At 41.3% G+C, this 13314-nt stretch overlaps 1 long non-coding RNA gene across 11 annotated transcripts in view; it reads left to right on the plus strand.

The window, feature by feature from the left end:
* The window catches only part of LOC104912274 (uncharacterized), a 92638-nt gene that overhangs the window by 39160 nt on the left and 40164 nt on the right, over positions 1-13314 (plus strand). For 9 of the 11 annotated variants that reach the window (XR_014885344.1, XR_014885340.1, XR_014885345.1 and 6 more), the window contains 2 exons: positions 14-144; positions 928-4556. This is a non-coding gene — a long non-coding RNA (uncharacterized LOC104912274). Of the gene's footprint in view, positions 1-13; positions 145-750; positions 4557-13314 lie in introns of all 11 variants that reach the window. The other 2 variants (XR_014885342.1, XR_014885343.1) reach the window with 1 other exon arrangement.

The raw sequence follows: 13314 nt of genomic DNA on the forward strand, positions 1-13314 counted from the left end.
TGACTCTGTCTAGGCATAAACTGGAAAGATGGCCATTATTTGTACTCACAGGTTTTTAAGCCCAGGACAGTGTGCGCATTATATAACTGCTCTACACATACCCTCAGCATGAATGTGAAGAACACATATATCAAGTGCTACAAGGTAATAAGTGGATTTCTAGGCAAGCTGTTTAAAGAGGTGGCTCACTACAGTATTGCTTAATAACACCATGCAGATAGAAATTCAGATTTCATTTTTTAAATATTATTTCCTGCTTTTTTACTGTCTGCTTTAATTATCCCAGTGCCGAACAAGCGTAGTCTTTTGATTGATGAGAGTTCCACCCCTTTACCCACACCCCTGCAGATATGAGGCTCCACAGTTTAGTACCATAAATCACTGTGATTGTGTAACTTAACTACTGTATGATCAGAGATCACATACAGTGTTAGCCTGAATACACATTCATCCTTCGTTATGAATGTTTTTGGGCTAAATTTATTCTGGCAGTTTGGAGAAATATAAGTTTCTTCATGGAAGAAAGTAATGCATTTTAAATAAGCAATTCTTTCAACAACTAGAAATAATCACAAATGTCTTCTATTTGCAATCTTCATTAATGTGAGTTATTTCATCAGTTTAGGAGAAATCCTTTCAGAGAAAAACAACAATTAAACCCCTCCTCCCCGACAGGCTCTGACAGCTAAGGATCTATGGATCAGCCATTTTAGTAATTAACCACAATTCCTCTGATTTGTGAATTTCCAGATGATGAGGCAGGAAGCAAGTTACATCTTGGAGAAATTGCCCTCAGGAGAGAGGAAAAACTATTGCGAGGTTGACAGCACAACCTTGTAGCAGCGCAGTTTGCCTTTCCCAGTGGTTCAAGGAGTTCCAAGCACCCTCTTGTAAATCATCGACTCACATCTATTTATTATCTTCCAGCCCAGTGCACAACACTATCTGTTACACACGGATACCAGCAATATTACAAGGTGGACTCCAGGGATAAGAGACAGCCAACCCCACACACCTCCCACGCCTGAGTCATACCCGGGGTAACGCCAGGTCCTGCTCATACCTGCTCTCGGCAGAAATGAAACAGTACAAGCTGTTGTGTTTCAGAGCCTTTTTTAATTGATTCTCCAGAATGCTTGATCTTACCTGCTGATATCCCTGTGTTATTATTCAGAGGCACAGTCTATCTGCATAGCAATGGACAAAATGCCTGTGAAAATATTGCTATTCATTCAGTCGATGTCGGAACTGGAGTAGGCACCAGCTACACTCTGCAATGCTTGTCCTGGAATATCAATAAATAAATCATAAAAGCCAATGCTTCAAATATTGAAAAATTCACACTTCAAACTGTGTTTTGAACTATACTGAGAGCAATGTCTCAGATTGTCCTTTTGCTTTATACGAACAGAGGAAATTCAAAGTAGGAGGAACTCTCTCTGGGGATTTGGTGTAGGGGAGTGCCACAAACCATCAGCCTTCCTGTCTCTGCCATGCCAGAGTGGCTCTCTCCTGGGATGTGCCATGAGGAGCAGACAGCACATCTGGGGAGCTAAAGTGGCTTCAGATGAAATTATCTCCTGCAGAATCCATCTTGGCTGACAGCAGTGTGCACGCAAAGGAGCCAGGCAGTGGCGGGGAGCCAGGTCACAGCAGGGCAGGTGAAGGCTCGGTGGAAGGCAGCACCTCCCTGTGACTGTCTGGGTTAAACAAAGTTCCTTGCCACACTGGTTATCCTTCTATTCAGGGCCCATATTTGGTAAGCTCAATCTCATTGAAGCCCTCAGCCCTGCTGACTACTTGCAGTGCTCTCTCACTGCAGGTCCTGACTCATAGAGTGCTGCACGATGTGCTGTGCATGTCAGCTGTGCAAGGAAGGGTGAGGGCAGATGCGCTCTGAAAGGTATGCTCTAGTTCAAGAATTGCTAGCTGGGCTGGTACCTGAGCTGCAGAATGGATTTCCGTGGTGTGTGTCATGCAGGGGGCTGCTGGTAGGCGCTTCTGTTGGTTTCTTTTTTTTTTCTTCTGCTTTAAAAGCACTGAAATTAGCCAAAAGCTAAAGCAAATAATGGTATTTTGTAGTTTAATGTGAATGCAAGGCTAGACTGGCACTGGAAGTCACTCAGGTACATCTAGTCAAAGGCCAGAAGAATAAGCACTGCGGGTATTCAGTGCTTTATCTGATTAGAAAAGCCTGGCACAGATGTGATTTCTGCTCCATATATCAAGTTATGGCAGGCTTTTGCTGCTTCATTATGAAAGCATGTGAAATAAAATAGGTTTTGGAACATAAAAAATGACAAATCTGGAAAAATATCTATATGCCAGATGGGTGTAGGAAGAATCTTTGTGACAAATATATTATTAAGGGAATATGCATAAGGAAAGAAACAGTGCCCCTCTCCTCCAAGGATGGACAAGCAGCAAGGTAGCGTCTCACTGTGTCTAATGTATTCTCATCTAGCCTAAATCTAATTAATTATATGGCATCGCTGACATAAAATCTAGGCACCACATGCAATAATTGTAAGCTTCATCAGGGTGCTGGTAGGACCTGGCGAATACTCTGCCCTCCCCGCTTTGTTTGTTCTCCTGGACGACGTCTCACAGAGGAAGGCTGATGCGGGGCCCTGGCTGCGCACCGTAGGCAGATAGTGGCCGCTCACCTCCTCCCCTCACTGCCACACTTCATCAGCCTCCTCTGAGGGCACTGCTTGGAGGGGCCATGTAGGAACGGGCATTATTTGTACCTGCAACCTGGGGAACTCTGCAAACTACCGCCCTGCAGCGTGGTGCAGAGGTCTCAGCTTTCCCTTGATGCACACCTTGTGGGGTCTTGATACATACCTGGTTTGGATTGAGGGTGCAAATGACCTAACCATGATCAGTGTGTTCAGAATTGAAATAGAAATGAAGGAGGGAGGAAGGTGGGGCAGTCTTGTCACTTGGCTTCCTGTAATGCAATTTCACTGATGCCCTACCAGCTATCTGATTGCTCTTTTCCTACTTACACCAAACAAACCAGGAGGCTTTTGCTCACAGGCTTCTAGTACTATTTTATTTGGCAGTTATGGAATAAAAGAATTTTAGTGTTGCCTTAGAGTTTCTCCTGACATCTATCACAACCAATCCAGCTCATATGTGGGTGAAGTGTGTTTTGATCCAATTATACAATTCTATTGGAGTCTTGTTACATTCTCATCCCATGTGCATGTTGAAAAATTCAAGAGCAAAAGAAAACTCTACAAAATGTTTCTCATTTACTATAGGCTTGGAGACACAAAGCTAAACCACAGTGTTACTTGTGAAGGCTAGTAGCAAACTAGAAAATAACATATTCTTCAGTAGAAATAACAAAAAACAACAGAACAAACCAACAAACCTGTTAATCGGCAGCAAAATTTAGAGGGGGAATAGTACAATCTGTATTGTAAAGAATATTGCAGGCAGACTTTGGGGACACAGCCTTACTTTTGTTAATTGCAGCAACAAGAACTTTTTTGGTGTTCGTCACAATAGTTACAATGACAAAGCATCTGCCAGTTTGAAGACATTTCTGAGGTGCATAAAAATGACAAATTTCAAGAGAACCCAGACACAAAATGGCCAAGGCAATGCAGCTAACATCCCAATGGATCATAATGACTATAATGCTTAAGAAACTGATATATTTCCCACACTTGCAATATCTTTGTAGCAAAGATGTATTATTAAATCAACAACCCGTGTGCTATTTGATTACCATGATGCATAAATTGATCTAGGATATTTCTGGCTCATCATTTCCACTGTTTTCAGGCTGAGAAACATAATGAAGGGAATTAAGCGTTTCCTTTGCTCATCTGCTGTAGAAAGTCGTGCAGCTTCATGAACACTGCTCCTGAGAGAAGAGGCGCACTTGCTCCAAAGATTTGTGGCTCCATCCTGGTAGGACCTCTGACATGCCCACAGGCAGAATCCAGGCCCTAAAACTCTGATGGGAAGATGCCAAGACCAAGCCAGCAGCTGAGGGGCACCCATGCTGTTGGGCAAGCACAGGTGGCCCTGCGGACAAACCCTGGTGTTAGTACCAGGAGCATGTCTTGGAGCTCAACTGCAGCTGGGAGAAGATAGACTGTTCCTGAGCCACTACTCCTCCTTGGTTAATTAAGTACTGCCTGCCTTTAATTCCAGTAGATTAATAATCAGTCCAGCTTTCCTTATATCGGAGGCTGCAGAAAGGTTCTTGGCCTCCAGTTCTGAACCCTGCCTGTGTCTTTGCACCCCTTGGGAGGGTGGAACACGCAACACATCTCCCCACTGTTCCTCTCGGTCATCGTGAGCCCTGTCATTAAGCTCCACCACAGAAATCTGTTTAGTCACAGAAGCAGATTGCTTCCATGAAGCGCAGAAATGTAATTTGCCAGTACTTACACTACAATATTAAATAGTAGCAAGTAGATCTTTCACCTTTTCAATTCTTTATAGGAAAAAATACTTGGTGTGAAAATCTCAGCTCTACAAGAGTCGATGATAAAATCTGCATCAACGGCAGAGAAGCTTTTACCCTCAGCACGGTGAGTGGTTTTATTGGTTTTGCATTTAAAGCTGTCCTAATACATCTGTGCTTTCAGCATTAGCCCAGCATCCTCATACACTTGCAAAGCCAAGAGCTCACCTCCCTGCTGCCCTCAGCCCGCACCCGGCCCATTGAATGAACATACAAGGTTTAGCACATGCTAGGTCTGTTCTCCCATGGAAATGGATAGTCGTATCGGCTCTGGAGGCACAACAGACTTGAGTGCAGTCATAAGCCACCACGCCTCACCCCAGGCTCCAGCCCACTGTAGTTAATCATTAAATAATTCCCCTGGTGATGTTATCCAGTGCTGATAAATTACAGATTTCATTGTTTTGCCTGGAGCAGATTTAAATTGTGTTAATTTCATCAAAGATTGACACTGGCTTTTATTTCCTTTTGCTGCTGTTTTGTCCTGTAAAGGAGATGCACACTATAGACTTCAGATTGCTCACATAATTGGCACAATATATCTTTTCTCATATTTTGAGAAAATTGTAATCAGAGCCTTTGAAATACTGAGAACTTTTGGATCAATAAAATACTAATGGCAGTGTATTCAAAAGAGGAATATTACCGCAAATTCAATAGCTTTTGAAACAAGCTTATTGTTGACCATGTTTGTTTTACATGTGATCTTAGAATGCTTTCTAATTTTATACAGTGTTGAATTTATTCCACCTACAGCACACGTTTCTGACACAGGGTTTTCTCAAAAACTGAAGATGAAATACATTATACATCTTCCTGATTAGCCAAACCATCATCAGTCTGATTCTCTCTTTTGGCAATAGAAATAAATTTCCCCAGGTAGTCCTATTCTGCTCACTCCAAAGAAAAGGGCAATCTTGAGTTCGTTGGATTTTGATCAGACCTTTTATGGCAAATTTTGCCCATTTTGGAACAAGGAACATAATGGTTCAATGTGTGTTGAATAATAATAATATGTGTTGATAAAACACATGCAAAAATTTAGAGCTGTGATTTTCAATTGCAAAATCGATAATAAATAGTTTTGGTACTAGCAGCATTTTGATGCAGTACAATAGTCTGTTGTGGTAAGTAAGAAGATGTTTTTATCATGCAATGCTGCATCTCCCCGAGCAGTTCTGAATTCTGCTGAGAAATATTGAATAAAACTTCAAATCCTGACTGAGGTCCCATGTCACTGTTGGTGTTTTTAAGACACCTCCTTCAACACTTTCACAGGGTACCTGGGGTCTTATTATTATTATTATTTTAGCACATAGCACAATACAGTCTAAACCACTGCTTTGCTGTATATGTGCACAGATGTTTATTATTTCATGAGCTTTCAGGTGCCCAGAGGCTTTCAACGACCCTGACCAGCCTCACCTGGATCCTCCCGTTCCCTAACGATGGGCCCAGGAGCTCTATTTAGCCTCAGCACACCTGTTCTCTTTCATAATGCTGTAGGAGTATATGGGTTCTCTGCTGGTTACAGCTGTAGTTGCCTATAGACCCTGGCTTGTTCATAGATCTCCTGGCTGAGCTGCAGATATGCCCTGTCACTGTGGGCATGTCTGGCAATCTGTGGGTTATCTCTCATCCTGATCTTGCATGGTGGGTTGACTGCCTAACTTGACTTCAGACCTGTGCCATCCTGTGAGTTGTTCTAATAACTGGAGCTTGTGGTTGAAGCTGGCTCTATCCCCAGAGCTGTACTGCTCTCCTGACTTGGTACTATGGGATGGAACTGCCCTGGTGGTGCTCTCAGTTCCTGCTTCTCTGTCCTGCTGGGGTAAGGTATGGATTAGCTAAGGTAAATTACTCTTTAAACATGTTCTTAACTGTAAAGAGCCTGCCCTGTCTGTATTTTTATATATTGTGCTGACTGCTTATAGGTGCTAAGTTTAATATCTCAGGGTGTCTACTATGCCAAAGTCAGTTTTGGTGTGCCTTCCCTGAAGCTGCTGTTTCTCTTCTGCTCCAGTGCCCAAATATATCTTTGGTTTCTAATCAGTCATGAGAAACTTTTGACAAATCCTTGGAGTCTACATCAGAAATGAGGACATAATGTTATTTGGGAGCTGAGAAAAAGCTGTTTGTTTTGCTTCAGTTGTTTGCTCTTTTCAATACTGTGTATAGGGTAGTAAGTTGATCTAAATCCTAGGAAGTTCAGGAGAGTCACTCCAGTGATTTCTAGCAGAATGGATTGGCTAAGAGTCCCTAAAATACCTCTTCTCAATTAAAATCAGCTCTTGCACAACCTATGGCACTCTTTCAGACACTAAGCGGAGCAACTGGAATCTGTAGACCATATTTAAAAAAAAAAAAAAAAAAAAAAGGAGGAAAAGAACACCTTATTGAATTCTTTTCCAATGTGTGGAAGAAATGTGGTTGATGATGTCATCTTTGCTCCTGTATTCTGTGGTCTCTGTTAGGACAACTCCAATCCTGAATTTAATCTAGCCTCTAGAGGAAGGTGGGGGAAAACTGCCTATTGATTTCAGTGACCCTGTTCAGTCACTTAAACTATTTTTCTGACAGACTTTCCAAATACTGTTACTCTAAAGTTCTGATTTCCTGTCTACAGAAAAATCTCTCACCAGATTCTTATAGGGCAAAGCTGAGGCGGGGGGAAGTCTGTCCATCTGGGGTAGTGCAGCTTCTTCCATCAGGACATCAAGGGGGTTTGGATGTTGTTCAAATGCAGTGTTAGTGTAAAAGTGGAATAATACAGGCCACATCCTACAAAGCTGTAGCCTAGAGTACCTGCCAAGTGAAACCCTTTACATGTGGGGATTAATTGGCGTAATCTTTAAATGTTGTTGCTTCCAGCTGCTCTACACAGATTAGTCTAGCAAATTGGAAAATCTGTGGGTTCTTCCAAGCACATGGGTTAATATATTCTTACTTTAAAAGTTCTACTGCATATATTGTGTGAGGAAAAGAAAAGCATGAAAACAAGAAGGTAGGCAAAAAGTCAACGTTTGTTTCATGATACATCTGGGATCTTACCACCCGGGTAGGCTTGAGAAACAGACTTTCCGAATAAAAATAGCAGGATAATAAAACAATCATAGTAAAATGCAATGGTGAGGTACTTCAGAAATCTACATTTTACAGAAGTGTAATCATGATTTAAAAATACAGAAACAGTGACTCAAAAGAGGGAGAGTGTGGGTGTTTGCTGGGGATGAGTCAAAAGAGAAGAAATCTCAACTCCAGAAAGCAAATGCAGAAGATAAAGCAGTGTAAGTAGAGCCTGCAAAAAGGCACACCAAATTTATGCATTTGTTCTGCATCCAGAGCTCATCTCTGTTATGCAGAAGTCATTGATTAACTGACCCTAAATTGAAATGGGGCAATTAGACAGAGTAAAATGTCTACAGGATAAATTATACACGAAAAGTCTGAAGAGAGCCTCCTCTTTGTCTTTTAAGACTTGCTAGCTGTTTCTTCCCCACTATGTGGTTCTTAGCTTCCCAGATAAGCATATTCCTTTCCCCTAAATCAATCTGATGGACTGGAGTTAACTACATCACAGGGTACAGCTGTGTGTCCAGATACGTTTTTAATAGGTCAGACAGTCCTGTGGCAAAATAGCAGTGAATCATGTCAGCAGATGAGGAAGCTGGAGGCAATGGACTGTGGAAGGACCTGCAGCATCCACTGATGTGCTCTTCCTTGTTTCTGGTTTGTAGAACAGTTTGTCATGTGCCTGAGCTGAAGCATGTGTGCTGCTGGCACATACTAGTCTAGAAACACCTTTGTAGCAGATTTAACTTGTTTTTAAAGCAAATTTACTTGCTTCCATTGTCTAGGGGTTGTGTGAAAACCTCTGCACAGATAGTTTCTTTTGCTGTGCCTCTCCTCACACTGCCTAATCGCTGTGGGTACTTAAGAGGCTGCCTTAAATTAAGGACAAAGCACAAGTTGCTGGAGATTAAAATAAATAAATAAATAAATAAATCATAGAATCACTAAGGTTGGAAAAGATCTCCAAGGTCACCTTACCCACCTATCACCAGCAGTGCCCACTAACCATGTCCCTATGTACCATATCTACGCGGTTCTTGAACACCTTCAGGGACAGTGACTCCACTATCTCCCTGGGCAGATGGTGCCAACGCACCCCCACTCTTTCAGAGAATAAATTTTTTTCTTAATATCCAGTGATGAGACTGTTGACTTCTGCAGACTACTTCAAGTGCTGTCCTCTTTCCTGGTTCTGTAGGTAAGGCCTGGCAGTGAATGGGGTGCACTCACAGTAGCTGCTGGATTATCTTTTCAGTTCTTCATTTCTAACATTCAACACAGTGTAATCCAAGCCATCATCTCCTCTGTCCATTTTTTTGTGCTTTCTACAGAAAGCACCAAAGAGAGCCACTCACACCTGATGGGATCTTCCCTCGCACCTGCAGTTGTCAGTACCTAGCTTCAAGTCTCTTGGCAGGACCCCTCAGGGGCAGGAGTTCAGTGGAGACCAGGGCTTTATCACGCTGGTGCAAGTACCATATGCAACACTGCTAAGATCAACTGAGGAAAGGAAAAATGGATGAAAAGTGGTGTCTACCTTTTGTTCTGGGCTTTGGGACTCTTATCTGGCGTCTACTTTGTATGTTACAGACATCTTAGTCTCCAGAATTGCAAATGTACGTTTTTTTGTGAATATATTTACCTAAGTAGAGAGCATTTAACATTTCATAATAAGGTTGGAAGGTTATACGTATCCAGTCCAATTTGAAGGAAAGGGGAGATGTTCCCATTTTCATATATAGACTGTGAAAACATGGAGGCTGATTATGAAAAATAATGTACAAAATACAAAAGAAATGTAAACCAATCCAGTCCTGTAATAGATGTGCTTGTTTGGTAGTTTCTTGATAGCAAGGAATGTTTACACAGCCATAAAGTAAAAATATCTGAATATCACACAGGCATGATAATTTTGTGCAGTGAACTCTTTTATAACTCATTTGAAATGAACCTGTCAGTCATTAATGGTCTGTGAAACCCTACCCCAAGCTGGTGCCAACTTTTTCCCACAGAATAGTTGCATCATGATAAGCTCTGCTGTATTCACGGTAAATCAGTGAATACAACAATGAAGTTACATGGTAAGCTTTGCTATATTGCTCAGTAAATCATTGTGTTAGATGATAATTACAAAATAAGCCTCGTTTTATTCTTTATGGGAGCATCTATCAGTAATGGATGACGGTCATTTTCCTCCCATTCTGCCACCTACTGCACATGCTGTTTATAGACACTTAAGGTTTGGGGGGGATCATTGTTAGCCGTGTATGCCTGTGCTTGTAATGCATGCAACAGAGTGTTGGGAACTGCTCCACAAGCCTTGTGATGTCTGAAGGTGTTCCTGGGGCTGGTTCAGTGACTTGAAGGGGATCCTTCTTTTTCAGTGAGCTCTGCCTGTTTACGCTGACTGATATTGCATCTTTCCATCTCTTGGAAATGCATACTAGATCTTTATACACATCTTGTATTTAGATCCTATATACTAGGTCTTATATTTATTTGTTGAACTGTCTTGGCTTTCACTGGCCCATCCAATTTTATTTGTCAGCATTGCTATAAGTAGCATCTTTCTTTCTAAACTATTTTATTGATTCCTGTGGCTTGCAGGACCATTTATTTCCCTACTAAATTCTCGTATGTGATTTAACTTGCTGTCCCTATTTGACAGTTCTCAAGTCAATCAGTTCTTTATTCCACACCAAATCTTTAGATCTTCAGCATCAACTGTCTCCCACAAAGCTCTGCCTTGACATCTCCTTGCCCTTCAGCACTAGGGACTGGTACTCAGTTTCTTGCCTTCCTCCCAGGTTGTTTCCCTGTGCTGCTCCCTGCTTGTCCTCGGGGTTCACAGCTGTCTTCTGCTTGATTTCATCTCCCTCAGTGTCTCACTACTTCCTAGAGATTTACATAACCTACTGCTGAGTGTCTCAAATGTAGTTTGTTGTCTCCATAAAGCATCATGTACTGAAAACAGCTATCACGTACACCAGATCTGCAAGAGCCAAATCTGTTTACAGCACAGCAGAAAAGCTCCAGTAGCATTAAGTGATATAGTCTCGGTCTACTCATGCTGAAGATTTGGCCTTGAGTGAGGACTGCAGTCTAAGCAAGGAGATGGATAATGGGGCCACTTCACCTCTTATGGAAACTCACTGCTGATGTGGAAGCAATGCTGCAATATGAAATCTGTGCACAATAGTGCTTTGTATTTACAGAACTACTTTACATATTTCATTGTTGTTATTTTAAAAAATGTTGTTATCAAAAAGTTATTATCAAAAATGTTTTTTGCCCGTGAACTTAGAGCCCCTTCTAAATCCTAGCATGAGGCATTCCCTATAACTATGCGGGACTTGCTGGTCTACTTCTGTTCGGCACAGTGGGTAAGCCAGAAAAGAGCTCGAGTTTCTTCCAGCTAAGGTTTGAGACAGTCACTTGTCATTTCTCTCTTGTTCAAAGTCACCTTTTTTTCCTCTGTAGAAGTTCAGTTGAGATTGTTGTGAAGGCAGGAGGGGTGAGAAATGTGGGGTGTTTTCTAGTTTACATGCAAGGCAAATCACTTAGAGTATGAGTTGCTAGTTTAAAAGCCCTCAAGAGGATGTTGTAGGGCTGTGATGTAGTAAGATGTGCAAAATCAACACTTGCTGCCCTTATTTAAAATGCCATAAAGATAGGATGTTTGTGCTTTCTGCAGGAGTAGGCTGTGTAGGCAGTATATTAGTGCCCTTTAGTGGTGTGCATCTGTTATGGGGCCAAAAGACAGATGTAAATCCTGTCCTTAGCAAGTGAATATGCAGTTGCATGCTGAAGTATGAGTAGCCCTAGTACATGACATGGCACATGCATGTTCCCATTAAACATGAAGGTACTTCTGGGGATTTTGAAAACCTGCATTTTAGATTTGGGTTATATGTAATATATGATGGGAACCTGGAAGGTTCTCAAAGTCAAGATGAGATGCTGCCAGGAAAATTATGCAGCCCGCAGTCTAAATCTTCTTGTTGCAAGCAAGGTGTGTGTTGAAACCACTTTATTCAAGCAGCTGTTTGGGAGTTAAAAGACAAACTTTCAAAAGTGTTTCATGCTTATGAGCTAGCCCTTTGAAGCTGTTGTTTCTGCCTTTTGTAAAAATCAGGTGGTTCATTCTGAAATTGCAAACTGCCTGGTCACCCCTGGAATTGAATCAAACGAGGACAATCCTTTTTCCTAGAAAAGATGTGTCTAAGTCTCTTCAAGACTGCAAGGAAATGTACAATGAAACATCATGCCATCACGTTTTCTGCTCGTTTCTTGATATACTTTGTAAAAATATTGCTGTGTATATTTCTAAAAGTTAATCTTTCATTGTACGATGATATTTTTTGAAAAAGACCTTGGCTTCTGTATAGCAATGTTTCATCAGGCATACTTCATACTTGTCTAACAACTCCTAAATTGCAAGCAGTACTAAGAAATGCCTGGAAAAATAAATTGCTTTAGATTGTTTGTTGAAGTGAATTGAGGAATTTTATTTTGTATATAATCTGCTATAATTTTCTTAGCTCTTGCTAAGTACATGTGCCCTTTGTTGGGTGAGATCACCCACAGGAGCATTTTATGTAAGACATGTAAAATCCTCTGATGTTAAGTTCCCAAATCATAAAGTACTCCAGGCACACTGTATCTAAGCAGTACCTGAGCAGGTAGAATTAGGTTTCTGCTAATGGGGAGAAGCATCTGATTCATTGGGCTATCAGTTATTGAAGAGCTGCATGTGCCAAGTAAGAACTGTGTGAACTCATATACCAAGCATACCAGAAGTGCAGTTTAAAGTATTTTAGCTAATTTTAGCCTTAGGTTTTTCCCAGAAGCCATCTCATGCCTTTGGTACTCTTTAAGTGATACTCCTTAAGTGTCACTTCCCTCACAAATGCCTTTAATGCAGAGCAAAAGCACTAAGTAAACCAAAAAGCCAAGCCCAGAAAGATTAACATCAACTGACTTTCTGGTGAAATCTTGGTGGTTTTTCAAACAATTTCTATTGCTTCCTTCTTGTATTATTCTCATTTCTTCTTCATTTACACTGATGGTTGAATTAAATCAGGGTACAAGTGCTTTTCTCCACTGAATGCCCTTAAATTTAACAGCCTCATGGCCTCAGTGCCCTTCTGTGCCAAGTATTGTTTTTTTTCATAGACACAAGTTAATTCCCCTCATGCTGTATGACAGGGATGAGCATGGTGAAAGCCCAGCTTGCGAACTGCTTTATTTCTTTCCAGCCCCCTGAGGAATTCTGGATGTGTTGGTAAAAGCAGATAAACCAGCATTGCATTCCTTCTGTTTTCTTACTTCTGAACATTTTTGATGATATCCTGCAACAGAGGGTGCTCTTCTTCATCTTGTTTCCCCCTTCCTTGCCCCATCCAATTTCTTTCCTATCTTTTGCTTCCCCACTAGGAAAGCAATGGCCATGTATCTTCACTTAGTCTCTGCTGCAAATCGTTTGCATGGCTGGAAGGAAAAGTACACTGTCACTCATGAGTCTTTACACCTGCCAAAGCTAATGAGATAAGCTTGACCCTCATTCTGGCTGGTTATTTAGAGCTTCGCACTCTGAGCAGATTTCTAATGTCCCCAAGAAGCATCTGAGATCTTACTGCAAACATTCCTCTTAACAAAAAAGTGGAATATAACTCTATGTAATACAAATGTTATCTAATATACTTTGTTCTGTTTCTTACATGTCTTTTTTGCATTGAAGAATTTAGGCATAA

Source organism: Meleagris gallopavo, chromosome 10 (assembly GCF_905368555.1).
Source record: "Meleagris gallopavo chromosome 10, MGAL_WU_HG_1.1, whole genome shotgun sequence".
NCBI lineage: Eukaryota > Metazoa > Chordata > Aves > Galliformes > Phasianidae > Meleagris > Meleagris gallopavo.